At 41.8% G+C, this 16,244-nt stretch overlaps 1 pseudogene; it reads right to left on the reverse strand.

The window, feature by feature from the left end:
• Nucleotides 1-7,502: 7,502 nt before the first annotated feature.
• Nucleotides 7,503-9,370, reverse strand: LOC134548549 (pre-mRNA-splicing factor 38A-like; annotated as a pseudogene).
• Nucleotides 9,371-16,244: the final 6,874 nt, after the last annotated feature.

Genomic DNA, 16,244 nt, shown 5'->3' on the forward strand with positions numbered 1-16,244 from the left:
TGAAATACTGAGTCACACTTGATGTGCAATTGAGCTACGCTGTATATTGGAATATGCAGGTAGGGTTTTATTACTCAGTGTGTGAGGTAAGCACTTAGGAAAGGTAGAAAAAACACACTTGAATTTTCGCAGTTCAGAACACAGTATAACACAATAGTAGATCAATATAACAAGAAACAGAATGGTTAAAGGTCATAACAGTAGGATAACACTGGTTTACAGAATATCCTTGATGTATCTGAAATTGTTGGAAGACTTCATTATAGCTTAATTAAAGAGAGCCAATCAGTTATTCCCACTTGCTTTTCAAAATCTGTTGAAACTATCAGAGCAGCATTTGGCACGGTATTGTCAAAACGAAAATGTTGAAATCACAATTTAAATATTTATGCAGAAACATGAGTCACAGCTGTTCTACCTTACAATAGAAACAAAGATAACATCAGCATGCAAGCAGCTCACTTACAGACTGTGGATCAGTACTGCCAAACTAGTTTGCACTAAACATGTGGTACTGATCACTTAGGAGGAAAGACAGTGAGGTCTTTCATAATAAAATTTAAAAAAATAAGTGGTGTGGTAATTCTTGTTTACAGATATCCCCTTAAGATTGTTCATGTTATGAATTTTCACCTAAAAGTCAAGAAGTTCCAGTACCAAGGTTACACACAGACCTCGTGGTCCATATCCATTAAGGTATAATTAGTAATTTCTTTCTCTCAATGAGTATTTCATTTTGGACACTGCCTAGACCTTGAAATGATTGATGTTCCATAATGAAGAGAATGGATGTAAGATCTGTGGATGCCTTGTTTCTCTTTTATTTGGAAGTTAGAGGTTTTGTGAAGCATAGGACATGGGACTGAAATTACACTGAGCCACAAGCCTTGCAGACACACCTCCCAGGTGCCTCTGTCTCCTTCTCTTCTGGCACTGTATACAACACAGGCATGTTCAGAAGGCTGCTAGCAGTTGTTGGTTTATTATTTTGGGTTTGCTTATCTATTCCATCACTCTGTTTGGACATGGTGTCAGTAAAAGCATTCCTGTTTCAGAGCAGGAACAAGAAGCTGCAGTTTCTCCACCTGTCCCCTCACCCTGCTCCTGTATTGACATAATGTCTTTGGCCACATGGAATCACACAGAGAGGCCAGGTAAGACCCTACTTTCAAAGCACATTTTCAGACTATATCCTCCTTTTCCCACCTTTATCATGTATCCCTTCTCTTGCTGGATGGCCGTGTAACTCCAGCCCAACAGAAACAGTCTACAGAGGGATGAGCTAAACAAGAGTTCTGCCAAAGTGCACACATTGAGGGTTTGTTGGGATTCAGGGTAGTATGTCATGGATTTCTGACAGGTCTGGCTTACATCATGTCAAGAACAGAGTACTGCTTCTGGAAAACAGCATTTGGGAGCAAAAAATAAGTGTTTGATGCATTGCATTTGTATAAATTCAAACACTGCCTCTCTTTCCCAGGCTCAGAGCTGAAGCCAGGCCCACACAGCAGCCCCTGGCCAGCAGAGCAGTGCTGCCCATGGCCAGAAGGATGCTCTGCTGGGTTGCTGATGTGGTGCCTGCACACCCCACACAAAATGGCACTGCTGTGCTCTCACTGGCTGTGTGGGCATTGGGATGGGGACTGATCTAAAACCTCTGTATCAGCACAACAAAATTGCTCTACTGCTATCTTGTTTCTCTGCATTTAGAAAATGCTTTTTCAGAGCTCCCCTTGGCATCTTGGGCCTGAACTAAACCAGGCAGTTACCAGAGCAATTTCAACAGCTCATTTTATAGGGCAAGCCACATAATACTTCTAAATTTAAACAAATAAGGACAAATAGAGTCTATTCAAAACTCATCTTTCTTCAGTGAAGGCAAACTTCCAAATAGTGCAAGAAAAGAATTAATGGTGAGAGTCTACAAAAGCCCCCAGTGAGAGAATCCCTTCATTTTGGGTGTGTGCACAGGTAAGATTGATGGATTACTCAGTCCCCTTTGTCCTTACATTGAGTTTGAGTAGAGTCCCACATGGTAGAAATATTCCAAAGAACAAAAAATAGATTTGTCTCCACTGTCATTTTCTTACCAGAGCAGATGTTAAAGAAATGTGGTCCTGACTGTAAATATGAAAATACTGTTTGATCAGCCAAGTAACTCCATTCCTGGCCCCATGTGTGGGGTTTATCATTTAGCAGTGCATCTTTCATACACAGAAGTCATTTGCATAGATATTTATTATGTTATTATGTTCATTTTCAACAAGCCTATATTTGTTTTGCTTCTTTGACATTTTCATCATTTGCTAGTGCCACCTGGGTTAATATTCGGTTAGTGCCACAAGTGACTTGAAATAGTAAATAATTGTGCAATTTATAAACTGCAATATAAACAAAACAAAACAAAACATGTCCACATGGTTATGGTAAGTTCTGCTTTGAAGTTTTGACTGATTAAAAGTTTAAAGCACAAATTGTGTTTTCTGAACAGAGGAGCTTTCTTAATCACATTTTGCCTTTGCTGAAAAGTACCATCTGTTTATAATTTAAGAAAAGACACTTGTTGACTGTGTTAATTTCTCAAGAAAGCGCAATTCACTTATAATTAAGGGCGCTCACTTGGCAGTTTGACAAACAGAAGTCCTTTGTTTATTCACAAAGCCAGCCGTGTGCAGGCAGCACACTAAATCTTGCTCTCTTACCCTCGTGCATCACATACCCCAGCAGATTCCTGCTGCCAGTTAAATCTGGGCCATCTTTTTGGGCAGAGGATGTGGGGAGGTTACATCTGTCCCTGTGTAGGTCCTTGTTGGATGGATACTCAGGAGTGTTTAACACCACTGTCAGAAGGTGGGCAAACACCACTGGCTTTGTGTCAGTACCCTGTGGCTGGATCTGTCAGGAAACAACCTGGCACCATCCTGGATCCCATTCACTCACCTTCCTTCATTCATTCATTCACCTTCATTCATTCATTCACCTTCATTCATTTCTCTTCTCTTCATTCACTGTTTTGTTGTGGGCCCATCCTGTTTAAATGACTCAAAATAAGACAGACAGCAGTGGGACCAGCAGCTGGCCCTAAACTCGTGCCCAGTGTGCACCACAAGCTGGTACTTTGGGAGGACTTCAGGATCTCTGAGGAATTATTTTGGACCCTCAAAGGCAGCAAGGCTCTGGGCTTGCAATAGGATTGAATAATTCACCTGGGGTCACACCAGGATTCTTTTGCTCAGGGCAGTCATTCTCAAATGTGCCAGCAGGATCTAAACAGATAGGAGTAGTCTGATCAAAGACCAAGTCCTTAGGAAGGATGGCAGCCACAGGCAGCTCCCATCAGCCATTCACATCATATCAGCTTTGCACAGCTGACATTTAGAAACCTGCCAGGGTCTTTGACAAAAATAAAGCCAATTTAAAAATCCAGAGTACTGCAATTGCTCAGGTTTATCAAATTCATCAAATTAATTGTGTAAAGGAAGTGGACTTAAAGCACTACAAAAGTTTTAATTGAAATTTATTTCAGTGTGTAAAAGGAAACCACCAACTTTTAAAATTAAATCTTGGCAAAAGGATTTTAATGAAAATGCCAGTGAGCAAATTGCATTAATCGTGTAAAGCTACTCAATATGGCTTTCTCTGCTGCTTTGCTGATGGACTAGGAAGAAGGATGAAAACACCATGCCAAAACCTCTCTGCACAAGAGTGGGTATTAGTCACTTCAAATTCTTTCGTGTTTGATAGAATGCATTAGCTTAACTTTCAGAGGGAGGAAAGTAATATTCTCAGTGGTGAAAAACAGCTGGGTATCATTAATGGCTTGAAACTGGAGGTGGTGCTTTCATCAATTGCATTTCACTTCCTCCTCCCTTCTGCCTCCTTTTCAGAGCCATAGCTTTATTTTCCCTGTTCTCATTTGACTGACTCCCAATTACAACTTTGTGGCAAAATGAAGCTGGATTTTTGGAGGTTTCCTTCTGTATCTTGTCAAGCAAGACACTGGTGTGTAATGCTCAGCAGGTTTGCTCTTCCTCTGGGTTGTGTTTCTTTTGTTGTCTGAACCACCTCACAAAAAATGTGAAAGAAGCTCTTCTACACCACGTGTGCTCAAACCCCCTCACTCCTGACTCGTCCACAAGTGGAGCTGTAGTTTTGTTATCAAAAGGACAGACTTCTATTATGTTCCCTCTTTTTCCATCAATGGCTCTTGTCTCCGCAATGGTGGCTGCAGCCTCTGTGCATTCTGCTCTGGAGAGCCCTTGCTCTCCCCATGCCCTGCCCCAAAGCCACAGCTGGAGCAGAGGGCAGGCTGTGGGCTGCACATCCAAGGGGACATTTTCCTTCTCTTATCCCAAATCTGTTCTCCTTCCTTTCTGTGATCCATTACCAGGAGGAAGGACAAACAGAAATGGCTTTTTATGTGGCCTAGTCTTCCTCTCTACTAATTTTTATGCTTGTCTTCACAGATAAAGAAATGTTGATGGTTTCTGACAAATAAGAAAGGGAAAGGCTCTGCCTTTTGCAGAAGCTGCTGCTTGTTTCTCTCCCCAGGAAGGAGTTGTTGCCAAGCAAAGAGGAATTTCTTTGGGGCAGTCCAATAGCTGAAGACCAGATCTTGCAGGGTTAGCTCCAGCCAGAGACGAAAGGCCATCCTTAAGGATATGTCTGAAAATGGTCACAAAACAGAAGAATTGCCAGCCTGTCTCTATTTGTTCCCTCCCATGGCCGGGATCCAGTGTTATCTGGATATTACTATACTCAGTCTTATACTAAGGATAAACTTCCTTTTTCTCCCATACTCCTTCATCTGATACATGTTTTTCTCCTGATTACTGCTCATTCCTTTGACAATAGGAGACTCTGCTGCTCTTTGTTTTATGCATTGGAAAAAGCCCTGGTGGCACTCCTGGATTATCAATAAATGAGTCTGTCTTGGGTTGAAAAATGTAACCAAAAAAATGTGTATTCTGTTTTCATCTGTTGAAACCATTTGGGAGATATTGTTCCTTATCTCTTGTAACTTTAGGCAGGGAAGAGGGTGGATGCCTTCTGATAATAGACCATCAGGGCAGTGTTTTTTATCTCTTTCATCGACTTTGTCTCTATCTGCTGTTAATGGGCCATTAAGGCTCACCAGTTACATGCCCCATTACATCATCCCACTGGGAGATGCTCCACCCAGTGGGGAGGAGCCAACCACTCCCTACCCAGATAAAAATGGGGACACAGGGAGCCCAGATCAGCCGGTTTTCCACTGAATTCTTGGAGGAAGACTGGACCCATCTCACCAGCACTGGACCCTTTTTTCTACAGGACCATCTCTACTTGACAGAACAACATCTGTCACTCCAGGAAGATTTATCTGGACTGCTTCCAACACCCTGACAACAGGGTGTCAGGTCAGTATCACTGACTCTGTCAGGGTTTTCTAGGACTTTTGTTTGTTTGCTTGTTTGGTTTTATTTTTGTATTACTGCATTTGTGGTTTTTTAAATATTCTTAGTAAACAACCGTTATTCCTATTCCCATATTTTTGCTTGAAAGCTCCTATTCACAAAATTGTAGTAATTTAGAGAGAAAGAGTTTATACATTCTCCATTCCAAGAGAAACTCCAGTTTTCCCTGACAGATACCTGTCTTTCCAAACCAAGACAGTCACATTTAATTATTTACAGCTTGTGCCCCAAACAGGTTTCAGTGATACAGCTGTGGTTCTGTGGTGGAAGGTAAAGCTCTTAATCAATAAATTGCTCATCCCAGGGGGATAGGAGTGGATGTTTTTTACTGCCGCCAGCTCCTCTGTTACTGCCAGCCTTTAATTGGTGAGGAAAGTCATGAGGTCTCACCACTGCCCCAGGGATGGTGCATTTACAAATGAGGTAGGTGCATATCCCAAGGAACACAGGCAGGATAAAGGGTTTATTCCCTTCCTCCAGGGAACTACAGCTGTTTTCTCAGCCACTGATTCTTTGCTTTTCCATTTTCTCCTTCCCTAGGGATCACTTTTCCACTTACGGGGATTACCTTTGTTAACTTTAATTATTTTAATATTCACTGCTTAGAGTTCTGGATTAAGGATATCAATTATGGGTATAGTTATGTGTATGTATGTATTTTATAGTTTCTACTTTTCACCGCTTCTCAGGCTTCAAGGAGAAGATAAATATAGTTCTATTTTTCAAGTAATGTAGCTTGTTTTGTTGGACTTGGCAGCATATTTATGTTCTCTAATTGGACTTTGGAAGACAGGTCTCAGATAAAAGGTCAGTTGTGTTTCAAGGGATTATCTTCTCTTTATGTATCTTTTCTTTTTCTCTGTGATGTAGTGTGAGTATATCAGGGTTATTCTACTTAAAGTTTATTATTTTTCCGTTGCTTCCCTTTGTGAGATGTTGAAAGAAAATCTTCCTTATATTGCTTCACACAGTTGTAATAAGTCAAATAGGTGATTTTTATTTTTAACTCCCTTTTAAAATGAAATTATATCTTCTGCTTTTTAGGATTTGATCTGTAACATGATAAATCATTGAAAAACTGTAGTCTGATTTTTTTTTTTTTTTTTTTTCTGGTGGGTGCACAGAAAAGTGAATACAGCAGTTCCTTATTAGAATGCAAGAAGTTCACAAATTATTCTAAAATCAAAATGTGAGTAGGTGGATGAATACATAAACTCCTGGCAATTGTTGTGCTTTCCAGACTGCATGGTGGGACTTGTATTATTTATATTCTGTCACAGATCTATTACCTATTAACTGTGATGAGCCATCAGCTCCAGATTAGGTTTTGAGCCAGTGTGCTTTTCCTTGCATGATCATTTTGGTTTCAAAATAACCTTCATTCTGTTCCTGCTGCTCCTGATGGGGCTAATGAGCAAAGCTTGTCTAAAATACCCCAAAGGCAGTTAAAACCCCAGAATTTAATTGCTGCTTAGAAAAAACTTCTGCTGAGAACATTTCTATTCCAAGCCCTGATTAGTCATTTAAAATCACACAAGTGATGTTTACATAGGACCTTCAGGATAAATATTTTGTAGTGGGCTCTTGACTGTGTCTCTTAATGTCTTTGGGATTTGCTCAGGTCTTCTTTTCTTATAAGTAACCAAATTTATATCTGAATAACTTCTTTGATTATTTTCAAACACTGAAACTTAGGACTGAAAGTGGGGATAAATGAGGAATTTTGGGGATGTGGACTAGGTTTTGACTGGGCCATGAGTAGATCTATTGCAATGTTTATCCCAGTAGTTACCAAGACTGTGAATGGGGATCAAGACAAGACGTCTTATCCTTATTTTCCTCAGTAGTAGGAGCAGCTTGGCAGTGCCAAGGACGTGTTCCTTCTCATAACTAAATGTGCTGGTTTGAAAGTAGACCTGTGGAAGAAATGGACCCCTTACAAATACCTTGAGATTTCAGGTCAGAGTTACAATATAATAGAATTAGAATGCATGCAATGATACAGAAAAGCTGATTTAAACCCACAAAGTCAGAGTCCAGCCTGGCACCCTGTTGATCAGGGTGAGGGTGGTGGCTGCAGTCCTGGTGAAGTGATGGGTGCAGTCTGTGGACACAGGATGTGGATTTAATTAGCATAGCCAGTTTGATAACCAAGATACCTTGGCAAGAACAAACAGAGCTGTGAAGATTACAAAAAGATTGGATCAAGGCTGGAGACAGGAAAAGAAGATTGAATCAACCTCTGCAAGCAAAAGATGTTGCTAAATGTATAAGTTTGCTTGTGTGATGTTTAACCTAATCATTGTAGTAAAAAATTATAGCTTTCCTAGAATGGTATATAAGCATATGTAGCTGACAGTAAAGAATAGATTCTGATCACCAATCAGTCTTCCCCCTCTCTCTCAGTCGTTGACAGCAGTCTTGTTGAAAGCAGTGGTGCTGTGGAAGGACTGGTCCTCCTGTGGAACTTTGGGTCCTCCTCTGGATCTGTCCAGTGGCTGTGGCTGTTCCAAGCCCCAGAGCACCCGGATTATACATGGTCAGAGCCAGGCAGGAAGGTTCAGTACTTCCCCCAGGGCAGGGAGTGTCACAGTGGATTGTGTCTGTGACTGTGATGATGTGCTGCAGATTTAGATCTTGATCTGTGCCACCTCTCCTGGCACCTGCTCCTGCCCCATCTGGGGTTTTTGCTGTGATGCCTCTCCTGGCACAGCAAGGGGCTGCTTCTCTTTGAAGAGTGGCTGTGCCTTCTTGTACACCTGCTCCAGCTCCACCTGTACTGCGCCACTGGAGATCTGCAGGTTTGTACAGGTCCCTGAATCCTCTCCTGCAGTCGTCCAGAGATGGGATTCATTCCAGCTTTTCATCTTCCTCTTCCTCCTCCTCACTGGATTCTGCATCATCCATATCTTCTTCCAGAGCACTAACACAAGGCTCAAGTTCCTTATCTCCTTCCAGAATGTACCATTTCTGCAGTTGAGGCAGGACAATATCACACATATGGATCAGCTCATCAATAAATGCATCCATGTGCATCAGCTACAATTCCCCACCCCTGTTCTGAAGTTTTATTTTCCAATAGTCATTGTGCAGAGGTTCCAGGTACCTGTAGCAGTCTGTGGCAGTGCCTGCCAGCCCCATGTACAGTGCTCCAAGCATTCAGATGTTCTTATGTCCTCCTTCTTCATGAACTCCACGGTGGTGTCCTTCTCGGGCTGGATCTGCAGCATCTTCAGCACCAGGCACAAGCAGGGTGTGGTTTAATGTTCCCTCCACAGACACCCCCATGTTCTTCATCTCCATGGCCTTGTCCACCACCAGCTCAGCTGTGAGGCCAAAGCTCTCCTCCCCCAGTGTCTGGACTGGTAGATGTGGGTGTGTGTGTGATTCTCTCCCCCAGGAGCGGGGTTGGAGCCGTGGATGCCGAGCGTGTCCTTCACCGTGCGCTGGCCACGGCGGGTGCAGGGCAGCCCTGCTCCCCTTCCCTGAGGGGCTGCCTTCCTCCTGCTCCTCCTCAGGCACTGTGCAGGCACGCCTGGGCTTGGGTTTCTGTGATGGTTCTGGCCTCTTTTCTGCCAAGGTCGGGATTAATAGCATGAGAGACGAAGTTCACGCTCAAACTTAGATGTTTATTAACTATAAACATCTTACCTAGATTGCAGCCTCACGAGTCGTGAGCTCTAACTAGCAAGTCAGGAAATGGAGGTAAAATGGATGCCTCTAACTCTTTCCAAGGTTTTTTAAGCACTAATCACCCAATAATGAGATTACACCTATATTCTTTATATTTTTGACCCAATAATTGACTACCCAAGGCCCACAATGAGGACCTTTTCCACCCAATTAGAAAAAAATACCCATAACCAAGAAGGAGGTGAAGAAGGAGGACTTAGACAACGCCCAAAATCCTCCATCTTGCCCCATATATATTACTATAGACTAAAATCTTAGGTCTAAGTTTTTCACCCTGTGAGATCATAATACTATTCAAACTACACACCCACAACCCCAGTGCCATCACTCAATTTTGGAAGCCTGTTCCACAGCCTCAAGTCAAATGCAGATCTTGCTTGAGGGTCAGCACCTTTTAGAACAGAAAGCCTGAAATTTTCAGCCTCCAGAGTTCCAAGAGATTTCCTTTTCAGAACAGGGGCGACTGCTACTGGCTTAGGCTGTCCTGGCTCAGCAATGCTTTGTGTGGATGTGGTGCCTCTTGCCTTGTTTCCTTTTCCCTCTGGCTTGGCTGGTTTGAAAGTAAACCAGCAGGAGAGATGGTGGTCAGGGTGGTGGCTGCAGAACTGCTGAAGGGATGGATGCAGTTTTGTCAGAAGCAGGGTCCTTTTGCAGAAGGTCTGGTCCTCCTCTGGGTCTGCCCAGTGGTGGCTGCTCCAAGTCCCCAGAGTGCCCACGTTATTCATGGTCAAATTCTCCTCCAGGGCAGGGAATTTGGCAGTGCAGTGATGCAATCCTCTGAGTCACAGGGTATTCTGAAGATGGCCCAGGTTGTCACAGCTGCCCCCTGGGGCCCTTGAGCAGAGATAAACCCCTTGGGCTGGGTGTAGCTGTCACAGCTGAATCGATCTGTGAAGGCAGAGAAGCTGCCGTGCCGCAGGGTTTGCCTCTTTCCCTTCCCTGACACCCTGTGGGGGTCGGGTGTGCCCTGGGCAGCTGCTGAAAACCACCCACCCCTAAGAGTTCTTCAGGAATAATGCAGTGAGGGTAGGAGACATCGTTTGGTTACACCCCCAATTTTTTTCTTGTTGTGTTCTTAGTAAATGCAACTCAGAAAAAGTTTTACTTTGATTTTAAGAGGAAGAAAGTTATTGGCTTTTCAGCCTGGAGAAGAAAAGGATCAGGGAGGCTTCAGGGTGGCATTCCAATATCTTAAGTGGGCTTATGAAAAGGAGGGGGAGGAACATTTTATATGAGGACAGAGCAACAGGACAAAGAGCAATGGTTTTAAAGTCAAAAAAGGCAGGTTTAGAGCAGATGCTAGGAAGAAATTCTTTACTGTGAGGGTGGTGAGGCACTGCACAGGTTTCCCAGAGAAGCTGTGGGTGCCACATCCCTGGAAGTGTCCAAGGCCAGGCTGGAGGGGCCCTGAGCAACCTGGGGTAGTGAAAGGTGTCCCTGCCCAGGGCAGGAGGGTTGGAAGTGGATGACCTTTAAGGCCTCTTTCAACCTAAACCACTCTATGATTCCATGACTTTAAATTCTACAAGATACATCACAGATTTCCTGACAATTTATAAGCTCCTTTCCCCCAGCACTGAAACACTGATGAATCTTTTCTATGGAATAAAGCTGGATTTTAAAGCAAAGGCATCTCTGCTGGTATCTGCTGCTGTATCTCTATTTGAAATTTGATTTTGCAACGAAACAAAACCATTGATGTCATTTGATAGCTTAAGAACATAATTTTAAAATCTATAAAGGAATAGTTTATCATTATTTTATTTATAATTTAATCATGAGTTAAATAAATATGTGTAAATTAAAATATGTCTTGTCATTGCTTTTGTTGTATTTCATCTTGTGCTTTTCCCATCTTTTAGCTGAAGGACAGGAAAGGATTTTAGTTTTCCCTGACAGTGCATTTTTTCCTTAAGGACAGGCAAATGAAAAAAAAAAAATTAATACCTGAGACAAAGTGCTGGATGTAATAGCTCTGATTCAGGGAAATGTCTTCATTCAGAAAAGGATTTTAACTACATTTTAACATTATCATCAGCTTCAGTGAGAAAGAAGTAGGTGTGTGTTTCCAGAATAAAAAATCAACTTTGAACAATTTGCATGCTTCTTCCTTCTCCCCAGGAGGGACTGGAGGTCTGAGTTCCTTGATGAACGAGAACAATGAATATGCAGATCCAGTACAGCAGCCTCTTAAGACCTTTCAGGAGATGTGGTAAAAATAGACAGATCAAATAGAAGTAGGGGAAATCTCAGTGTGTATCTCACATCACTGGCTCTTTGAAATACAAATACGGAGAGCCTGAAGCAAAGTGAAACCAGTAAATGTAAGGACAGGGTGGCAAAACTGGAGGAAGAATTTTTCAGAGAAAAAAAAGAAAGAGGAGTTTGAAAAAGTAATAAATGTTTCATTGCCTTAAATTCTGAAAGGGATTTAATCAATAATGGGAAAGGTACCAAAAATTTCTGTATCTCGGTATTGATTTCTATGCTATATTTATCCTTTGAAAGGCACAAGCAGGTCAGTATTCGAATCTGATAGAATCAGATAGAAGAGCCCTGAAAAGCTGAGGACTTTTATCACCCTCAAAAGCTACATATTTGTCACTCAAGATCACAGTGTGCATTTATTTTTGGAAAACCATTAGTTCCTGTAGTACGTAAGGAAGAACAGTTCCAGCTGTCAGACAACAAGCCTGATGTTTCTGATGTCTGTGAGGGTTCAGACTTCATCCTTTGTGTTTGAAAAGAAGCTTATTTTTCTAGCCTAACAAATAATTTATTAATTTACTTTGGCTTTTCTGTTAATCATTACCCAGCATTGCGCCATTAGCACATTTGTGACTCCTTTGATTACAATTTTATGTAAAATTCATGGTCCTTACATGTAGGACTTTGTATAAATAAACTCTGTAAAAGAAAACAAATACCGTCCTGATGGCTAAAATTTTCTCTCTCCCCTGAGGGAACTTGACAAGCTCTGCATTTGAGTGAGGGTTTTCAGGGCTGGGAGTGTTCCCTCCTGGGTTTCCCACACGGATCCTCTTGCCAAAGGACAATGTGCAGCCCTGTTGCAGCAGCAGCAGCCAAAATGCCCGTTGTGCAATGTTTATTTTACAACCTCTCTGTATTAGCTTGCCAGCCAGCCTCCTGTTTAATTACAGTTTAAACTTAAATGCTTAAAACCCCCAAACAACTCCATCCCCTTTTCAGTATCTCATTTCAGTGCCCTTTCTGCTTTATGAGTACTTTTTCTTAGCCCCCTTTTTTCTTCTATTGCTTCATGAGGAATACAATACTTTCTTTGAATATTAAACACACAGTAGGACATAAAGAACAAGAACATCTCCAAGTTAAGCCTTCCATCTTGTTATGCTTTACAATTTCATTTCAGTTTTTACTCTGATAGCTACCAAGATCATGATAAACTGCTCCAGATAACCCTTTCCCTCAAAAGAGACTAAATGATTGTGTTGGGGTAAAACCCAAGCATTGTTTAGGGAATGCTAAATTAACACCATGATAGTTCATAATAAATTTCCTAGAAAAGCTGACTGTGAGTGAGATTGAGGGGAATGTGCTCTGAAGGGCTGAGCAGTTTGGGTCAGACCCCAAACTCTGTTTGGCTGTACCTGGTGAGGCACCAGCAAACAGCTCCACCCTGATCCTGTGCATAAAGCAAGGCTAAACTGGCTAAATTAATTCTGTGTTATCTTGGGGAGTTGTGAAGATCAGAAAAAAGAAAATAAATAAAAGCCCAACACCCCAAAACACCTGCCCCCAATGGTTCTTCTTTTTTGTAGGTAAAAGATGATTGGGATGTTAAAAATAGCATGGTGTCTATAATTTATTCAGTTGTTTTTATTTCAGGTTTTGGTGCCCCAGTTAATAGATATGGTATTCAGGCTTTCTTTGAAAAAAATAATTACAAACTTTCCCTGCAGATAAGGGTTTTCTTTGACAAGGGCTTTGTGCTGAGTGTCTGCTTTAATCATTCTGTGAGCTGCAGTAAAAGAGAGTTACAGTGAACCTGAAATTCAACCCCAGCATCTTTTATATTCTTCCAGTCTCTAATGTCTGTAATTTACATAGAATCTGCTCTGAAGATTTTGTCTCTTAGGGAAAAAAAAGGGTTTTTTTCTCTTTTAATCAGACAACTGCTGCATCTTGTACTATTGACAGGTTTTGCCAGAGAAAGGGAGGAAAATTTAAGTTGTACAGTTTCATTTCTTCTCAATTTTGAAAGGTATGTTTATTTCTGTTGATGATTTCTAAAGATTACAGGTCTTCAGGTAGAGAGCTTTAAACAGTAATTATTCCTGTCAGGATGAAAGAGACAATAAATGGACTTGTAGGTATTTGCTGTTTACATTGATGATATTCAGCCTTGCTCTAAATTTCATTATGTTTACAAGAGAAAGTAACCTTTGTGTTTTGGCACCAAATTTTGCTGCCTTTCTTAATGTACACAGTCCAAGCTGTCAAAACAGAAAACAAATAGAATGAAAAGGAAGCACTGAAATCTGTAGAAGATGTGGACAAAAAAACCTCTTTTTCTTATTGAAAAGAGAACTGAGCACATGAACCAAAGAGACTTTTCCCATTAATACTCTTCCCTGAATTTCCATTATTGCAAAGGTGCTTTGGTGCTGAAAATCAGAACTTGCATTAATATCAGAGCTGATTTATTCCATATTTTCCTGTTAAATAAAATTGGCTTCTATAAATAAATAGACCTGCGTGTTCCAGGCTAATACCTTTTCACTCTGTGTGTAATCTCTGTAAGTGCTGCAGTTCAGACATTCCAGGAATGCACGTGGAACACTGACTGCTGGACACTGTGCTCATTGCATTCCCATAAATATTCCTGTAAAGCATGTCGGGGGTGTCACCCATCCCAATCAGCACCAGGCAGCTCTCAGTAAATGTTTTGCTTGTGTTCTAAGTTGTTTCAGGCAGAATTACATGAATATCCTAAATTCAGATATCTTCAGATAACACAAAACTAAATACTATTAAGACCTTTGAGACTGTTGTTTTATTTACCCCAAGGCTCTAATTTGGGGCAGTTATACTGAGGGCATGCCTGTGACAAACTGGATTCTTGCAGAAGTTTTGGGGGGAGGCAGATTTTTTATTTCTCTTTGTATCTTGGTTTTGAAACCTTCTCCTTGTACCTTAGCCAAAGAATTTTAATGGAATCAATTTTGTGCAGGAGGCTCTGTTTCAGTGTGAAAATGCCATTGCATTAATACTGGAGACATGATTTCTTGTGAGCATAAACTCCTGAACTAACAAAGTAATAGTTCAATTAGGGCTGCTCTACACAGGCTCAGTCCCAGCAGTTTCACAGCTGCTTTTGGGTGAGTTGAGGCATATCCAGTGTGGGGATAACTTAATTTGAATGGACTCAAGGCAAACATCTTTTACTTTGCTCTCCTATATTTATTAAGATTTTCCATTTACCTATTTTAATTTCATGAAAAATGGTAATGATCAGCTAGGCATATTTCATCTGTCCACAAAGGGGGTCATGCTTTCTTTTACTTCAGTACACGAATAATGGTAATTTCTAATTTTGATGTAGCAAAGGATGTTTTCCTTTATTTTCAAGGTTTGTATTATGTATACTGAACCTTTTCTTTAATCAGGTAACATCTATAAATCATAAGAAACTAGACTTGGATGATCCTTGTGGGTCCCTGCCAACTCAGGATGTTCTATAATCCTGTAGTTCTCTAAAGTAGTTAATTCACATTATATTGGCATTTGTTAGAGTGGATTTTTCTAATACCACCCCGAAGTTGATGTAGGTGTTTTTAACCATGAACTATGACTTGCCCACAGCGATTTCCCTCAGCAGCTGTCCAGTAGCTTGCACTGAGATGAAGACTGTGCAGTGTAAATTTTGCTGTGTGGGACTGATCAGGAAAGCAGTGATGGCATTTTCTGGGTGCCCGATGTCCTGGCTGGGGTCACGCTGGGGCTGTGGCAGGTTTGGGTTCAGCTCATGGTGTGTGACACTGGGCCAGTGCAGTGTTTGTTCCTGTGCCTCACCCCTTCCAGCGGGGCAGCAGCAACACTCTGCGTTGGCTTCTGTGTTATCCTCTTGAAGGTCAGCTCCTTAACTGCTCAAAAATAGCTTCCTTCCCTAGTTTTGTTAGGAGAGGAACCATCTCATTATCCCAGCCCAGGATTAATGGAACTGTTTGATGAGTGTCTGGGAGAGAGGGAAAGAAAAGCTTTCCAGGCATTCCTTGGGCTTATGGCTTATCTCAGCTTTAACAAGTGACACAGCAGCACGGCGCTGACCTCCAGAGAAGGATGCTGAGCATGTCTGTACTTGGTAATGTCACTGCATCTAGCAAAGGACAGATGGTATCAGCAGGTTTGCTCAGCACAGGGATTGTGGCATGTGGATCCTCATGAAAATAGTAAAACTGACCACTAAACCCCTAGGAAGAGAGGACATCACCCTGAGAGCCCCACACATACAGTGCCTGTTTCTGGATCTAAATTTATTCCATACAATGACATGATCGTGGTGAACTTTGTCATATTCCAGAAATTTACCCTTATACTGTGTGGGTTTGCCAGGATTTGGAATGGAAAGCTTTGGCTGAGTGGCAGCCTTGGTGTTACAGGCAAATATTGGCAAGGACCTTAGCAGTGGCCAGGGGTGGCTCCCAGATTAATGCCCACTGCAGTCTCAGTCTCTTGTGTTCTCAGTCTGAGAATGCAAACACTACACACACTATAAGCACCAGAAGCCAATTCCCAGAAGGTGAAATGTTGGTTTCTCTGCAGCTAGAACTGAACAAGAAGTTAACAAGTGCAGTTGCTCTATCCTCCTCTACCTGACTTTTAGGCTGTTACACAAAAATCACAATGATCAGATTTCTTGAGGCACTCACACCACCCTCCACCAATTTTTCCAGGCCATTCTGGCTTATTTGGATGCAGGATCAAGTGTTTGGACACAAGCAGAAGTGCTGATTGGTTTTAGACACCTTCAGAAGCCGGGGGATGCTGCAGAGCAGATTGTTTGAGTTCATCTCTGGGGCTTCAATTCCTTTAGATCACTTTGTCCAGGTAAAT

The sequence above is a fragment of the Prinia subflava genome, chromosome 3 (assembly GCF_021018805.1).
Source record: "Prinia subflava isolate CZ2003 ecotype Zambia chromosome 3, Cam_Psub_1.2, whole genome shotgun sequence".
In the NCBI taxonomy this organism is placed as follows: domain Eukaryota; kingdom Metazoa; phylum Chordata; class Aves; order Passeriformes; family Cisticolidae; genus Prinia; species Prinia subflava.